This window comes from Phacochoerus africanus, chromosome 10 (assembly GCF_016906955.1).
Source record: "Phacochoerus africanus isolate WHEZ1 chromosome 10, ROS_Pafr_v1, whole genome shotgun sequence".
NCBI lineage: Eukaryota > Metazoa > Chordata > Mammalia > Artiodactyla > Suidae > Phacochoerus > Phacochoerus africanus.
The window spans coordinates 6,883,835-6,890,339 of NC_062553.1; the positions used below are offsets into that span (position 1 = coordinate 6,883,835).

Below are 6,505 nucleotides of genomic sequence, written 5' to 3' on the forward strand. Positions count from 1 at the left end.
CACAGTAAGTAAAGTGGGGGAGATGAAGTTGTGTTCTTCAGCAGAGGAATCAACCTTTTGGACCTTGTCCTCTTAATTGTGCCTTTAGCTATTTCCTAGTATTTGCTATTTGCCTAGACTTGTGCCAACATAAAGATATCACCCAAAAGTATAGGTAGGCTGCCTGGGTGTCAGATTCTTTCCCTAGGCAATAAAGTTGGACCTCCCTATGTTCTGCACTGATTGCCGTCTACAGTCAAGGTATTGGGGCTGGGCTAAATGTGCTGGGTCACTGGGATGGCCAGAGCAGCATAAAGCTTGACCATGAGTGGATGCCTGGCCTTATTTGTGGTAGAGTGCAAAGTTGGACGTCAATGAGGCTTTATGGGGCATGTGACACAGGGGGAGGTGGGGCAGATACACGTGGAGGTAGAGCAGGCTGAGAAGATGGTATGGAGGTGAAACACAAGATTAGATGACAAAAGAGAGGGGAAATCTAGGATCCCTCATGCTAGGTGTTGGCTGCATTATGGATGGACTGCTGGAGGCACAGGGTCAGGGTCGGCATGGCTTTCCAGCTCTGCTCCATAAAACTCCCATGTGTTTGTGAATCAAAACCATCTACCCACCACACCCAGCCTGAACACTGAACTGAACCCACAGTTTATGGTCCACATGAACTTGGCTTTGCTATTTTACTGTCTCTGCGACACCACCTTACTTTACTGGAATTACTCTCCCTAATCAAGTGCTTGGATTGTTCATTTCAGGAACTTCCTGAAAGATCCACTGACTCTGCAAAGGAAAGCAGTGACAGAGCGTTTTCACCTTCAGATTCTTTGAGTTCTTCACCAAAGTCCCTGCTTGCAATTTCCACAAATCCTGGGCTGTTGTATCATGACCTAACTCAATCCATATCAAGACCCTGCACTGAAAGTCTTTCCTTAAGCTAAACTTCCAAGTCTCGGTAAATTCTGATCTGACCACCCCCATGCTGAGACACTGCCAAAGCGTTACAAAGATCTTGTTTCCCTCTAACGATATAAGCAATACATTCACTTCTGTATTATCAAAAGTTACGTTGGTGATATTTGGATGGTCAGTTTTTGACAGGTTCCAAAAGAGTCCAGTGGTGTGTAACTGTGGACATCTGAATCTTACACAGAGAAGTGTTGCTCATATATTGTTGTCGTGCCATATTTGATTAGAAATATATATATGTATTTAGCTTATAATAAAAATATTTTAAAAATAACTGTTGCATTCAAAAGAAATACGGCTTTTGAATTGTTCTCCCTGAGTCTGGTATGTTTCCTCCATTGCACCCAAACAATTTTGAGGAAATCTCACCCTTCCAGATCCCGTGCCCCTTCCTCTAAGTAATGGGGGTGTTTAACCAGACATCCTCTAAGGTAGTGTCCGTCTTTAACATTCTCTGGTTCTGAAATGGCTCTGCATGGATGCCGTCTGCCAAAATGACCTCTTATGGCATAAGCTTCTGTTCCTAAAATGCTAATTTTCCTCACAGCATCTCATGGCATGCTGGGCACATACCAGTCGCTCAATAACCAGCTGTTGGTAGTTTGTACAATTGAAGCTGGATCCAGTTCAATGTCTGGTGTTTTTTATTTTCACTGTCTGATTCTGTAATGTGCCAAGATAATTTTATATCAGAGACAAAGCTGATTGATGGAGGGAGAGAGAAGGCATATTTATTGAATGCCTGGCAATGGCAGGCCCAGAGCTGAAGTTTTTATATGCTGAAGAAATCATCTCACTCTATTCAAAAAGTTTGAAAACAGAGGCCAAGGCAGTTTAAGGAAATTTCCCCTATTACTAGTCTATGCAAGACAGGGTTTGAAACAATTACGTCTTATGCCCAAGCTATGTTAGGCCATCAGAATCAGCCGAGGTTTCACCAAATGCACAGATCCTTGAGCATAAGGGCTGGGTGAGGATTTACAGATGACGGATGGAATCTGCATTTGAAGAAGCAGCTCACATGGTTTCAATTCAGATAATCACCCAGAAATACGTTATTAAAGACTTTTCTACATGCACTTTATTATTATATTTAATTCATTTATTTACTTTTGGCCACAGCCTGCAGCAGCGTGATGTGGGGGCCTCAGTTCCCAGACCGGGGATGGAACCCAGGTTGCAGAAGTGACAGCGCCAAATCCTTACCACTAGACCACCAGGGATCTCCCTCTGTGGGCATTTTAGTAGGGAGATGTCCAGTGTGTCCTAAAACTGCAAAATTTTACAGGTAATGGAACTGAGATCCATTCACAGGCACCTTGGGAAACACTGTTAGGTTTATGGAAGCATCTCTACTTAAACTCAGGCCCTTCTAGGTTCTTAAATCAGGACACTTTCTTAAAAAACAAAGGTTTTCTTTTAACAAGTTTGTATCAGTTATTCACGCATGGAGTGTAAAAATTGAAACCATGAAACAAGTCCTGTTGTGGAAAAGATGGCCCTAACTGCCCTCCGACCTCTTTTCTTCTCACCAAGAACAGCTACTTCCTTTTTAATTTTTAGTTCTGTCATCTTTTTAGGCCCACACCCAAGGCACATGGAAGTTCCCAGGCTAGGAGTCAAATTGGAGCCATAGCCGCAGGCCTATGCTGCAGTCACAGCCATGCCAGATCCAAGCCAAGTCTGCAACCTACACCACAGCTGATGGTAACTCTGGATCATTTAACCCACTGTGCAAGGCCAGGGATTGAACCGGTGTCCTCATGGAGACTGGTCGGGTTTTCTTACCTCTGAGCCATGACAAGAGTCTCAAGAAGAGCTACTTCTGTCACTTATCTCTAAGTTTACAGAGCAACGTTAAACATCTGCTTCTGGCTTTTACAGTTTTAAGCCTTATGTAATGTGTTCTTATTACAGAAAATGAGGATTTTTCTTCCTTTTGCATCTCCTTCCCTTGCATCCATCATTCGCTCACTTTCCGGTCTTCCTTTGATAAATGGATCATAATTTGGTTTAGATCCTTATTGAGAATTTAAATTATCCTGACCATATCAATCTATGGATGGCTGGGTCATTTGTTTAATTTTTCCCTGTCTGGTATTTTGTCTTTGTTTGTAATCATCTATGCACTTATTGCTGATGTGTTCCCCACAGTTCTCTCAGCTGTGAAAACTTTTGACACATGTAAATATTTTGGGTTTTGCGCGCCCTAGAAATTTCTTTTTTTAATTTAACTTTTTCTTTTCCTTAAAGCAATTTTAGGTCTATGACAAAATTAACAGGAAGGTACAGGAATTCCCCATATAGGAGTTCCTGTTGTGGCTCAGTAGGTTAAGGACCAGACTTGGTTTCCATAAGGATGCAGGTTTGATCCTTGGTTCAGTGCATTAAGTATCTGGTGTTGCCTAAGCATCAGCATAGGTTGCAGATGTGGCTTGGATCCAATGTTGCTGTGGCTATGGCACAGGCCACAGCTGCTGCTCTGATTTGACCCCTAGCATGAGAACTTCCATACGCTGCAGGTGCAACAGAAAAAAGAAAAGAAAAAAGAGAAATTCCTCATACACCAGCACCCCCCCACATTCACAGCCATTACCAATATCATTCACAAGAGTGGTGCTTTTTTTTTTTGTCTTTTTTTTTGCTATTTCTTGGGCCGCTCCTGTGGCATATGGAGGTTCCCAGGCTAGGGGTCGAATCGGAGCTGTAGCCGCCAGCCTACGCCAGAGCCACAGCCACGCGGGATCCAAGCCGCGTCTGCAACCTACACCACAGCTCACGGCAACGCCGGATCGTTAACCCACTGAGCAAGGGCAGGGACCGAACCCGCAACCTCATGGTTCCTAGTCGGATTCGTTAACCACTGCGCCACGAAGGGAACTCCCTTTTTTTTTTTTTTAACCACAGATAAACTGCATTGACACATTATAACCACCAAAGTCCACAGTTCACCTTAGGGTTCCCTTTAATGAAGTGAAGACTATTGCTCAGTCTATGGGTTTGGACAGAAGCATAATGACATATATATATTATTATAATGTCATGCAAAGTACTTTCACTGCTCTAAAAAAGTCTGCATTCTGTGTACGCATCCCATTCCCCCAAACTCCTGACAACCATGGATCTTTCTATTGTCTCCATAGTTTTGCCTTTTCCAGAATGGCATATAGTTCAATAGTTTTTCCTTTTTTTTTTCTGTTCCTTGAAAAGATAGGTTCAAAGCCTTTTTGTCTGTAAGCCCACTCATGGCCCACCTATGCATGGATCAAACAAGCTCTAGGTGGCAAATTTTCTCACCAAATGCTGAAGCTTTACTTCCAGTATTGAGACCCGGCCCCCTGATCCTGCCCAGCAGCCATGTGGAGATGCAGAGGAACGTGTCGAGTATTTGTTCATAGAAAGGCTATGGGTTTTGTGTCCCTTGTCACAACACGCCAAGGTTCCTGCTGCGTGTGTTGAAAACAGAGGAGCCGTTTCTCCAGGCCCCTTTCCCTGAGCACATCTCATAGAAACTTCTAATCTGTTCTTGTCTATGCTGATTTATTTCTGGTTCAGTTGTACAGATGCAATCTAGACACTTCCTTTAGCAATTTTCCTAGGACTTTCACTGCCTATTATACGCATCTTCTGTGTTGTGGATCTCATGCCTTCAACTTTTTAATTTTGATTCCTTATTTTTATAGGAACGCCCTTCAGTAGCTTCCTATGAGGGAATGTGAAGAAGGTAACATATTAAGAACTTACTTTTCTGAAAATGCCTTTAGTTTCTCTTCACATGTATTTGATTTTTGGGATAATAGAATTCAAGTGTCAATTTTTTTTTTTTTCGGGATTTCAAAGACATTTTTCACTGTTTCACGGCCTCCAATTTTTCTGCTTATAAGTTTGTTTTTCTGATTCTGCAAATGCCTTTGAATATAGTTTACTTTCAGTTTTTCTTCCTAGAAGCATTTCGAAGTGTCTCTTTTCTTTCTAAATTTTTTTTGTCTGTTTTTTCTAGGGCCACACCCACGCCATGTGGAGATTCCCAGGCTAGGGGTCTAATCAGAGCTGTAGCCACCAGCCTATGCCAGAGCCACAGCAACTCCAGATCCGAGCTGCATCTGGGACCTACAACACAGCTCATGGCAATGCTGGATCGTTAACCCACTGAGCAAGGCCAGGGATCAAACCTTAAACCTCATGGTTCCTAGTTGGATTCGTTAACCACTGAGCCATGACGGGAACTCCTAAAAATTTTTTTTGAAATTTTTTTTTTCCCCACAGCAGGTGGAAGTTCCTGGGTGTGGAACCCATTGCCATAGCAGCGACCTGGGCTGTTGTTGTGGTAACACCGGATACTCAACCCACTGTACCACAAAGGAACTCCCTCTTTCTAATTTTAATTCAGGTGAAACTAGACAAAAGTTAAGTGTAATGCATTGTTTTGGTAAGAGAGAAAAATTTTTCAAACTCAAGTAAAAAAGGTTTTTTGTTTTGTTTTGTTTTTGGTGAAAAATAGAGCTTACAAGAACTCCTGACAGAGTACAGCTGTTCATGAAATGTTCCTGTGGATGTTAAACTGATTTCCAACAAAGGCATCAAGGCAAATTCAAGGGCAAAATAAAATTTTGAACAAATAGTGATAGAAAAGCTAGCTATCTGTCTACAAAAATAAATGGACTTCAACCCATATCTCATTTAATATGACGTTTAAGTTCAAGAAAGATCAGATCCCAAACTGAAACTGAAATTGTAGAAATTTGGGAGATGGACAAACTAAGCACTAACCATAAAAAAATCATATATTAGATTTACAATGTCTAGTTAAAAGATTTGGGTTAAAAGATAACATTAATAAAGCTCAAAAGAAAGTCTCAAGCTGGATGGGGGTGATATTTAAAATACACTCATCTGGGGAAAAAACCTTGTGTCTAGAATAAATAAAGAACACATACAACTCAATAATAAAGATATAAGCAATTCAGATTTAGTAAATCCATTTAAAAGAGGTACAGATGGCAAGTAAGTAGATGAAAGTGTGCGCCTTATCTTTTGTCATAAAAGGATACAAGTTAAAACACAGTGAGATGTATACTTCACATTCACTAAAATGGCTAAAATTTAAAAATGGACAATGGTTCCACATTAGACTATGAAGTAACGTAACTCTTTTGTATTATTGGTGGAAATGTAAGATATAACCACTTTTGGAAAAAGTACTTTGGAATTTTTTTTATAATATTAAATATATATGTGCCCTCTGACCCAGCAAGTCTATTGCTGGATATTTACCCATGTGTAAGGGCTACATCTATTCACAAAAAGTCCATATGCAGATCAACGGTTACAGCAACTGTCTTCTTAACAGCCCCAAACTGGAAAAACTCCAATGTCCATTATTAGGTGAATGAATTAAGAGCAAAAAAAGAAGGTATATTCTTTTTTTAAGCATTTTTTTCAGATTCTTTTCCCATATAGATCATAACAGAATATTGGGTAGAGTTCCCTGTGCTATACAGCAGGTCCACATTGGCCAATCATTTCATATACGGCAGGGTGCGTA

The 6,505-nt window shown here is 41.0% G+C and overlaps 1 non-coding gene across 1 annotated transcript; it reads right to left on the minus strand.

Annotated features, from left to right (window-relative positions):
* Positions 1–4,335: 4,335 nt before the first annotated feature.
* LOC125110432 (small nucleolar RNA SNORA11) lies at positions 4,336–4,465 on the minus strand. Its single transcript, XR_007130616.1, has one exon. It is a non-coding gene; the product is annotated as a small nucleolar RNA SNORA11 (small nucleolar RNA).
* Positions 4,466–6,505: the final 2,040 nt, after the last annotated feature.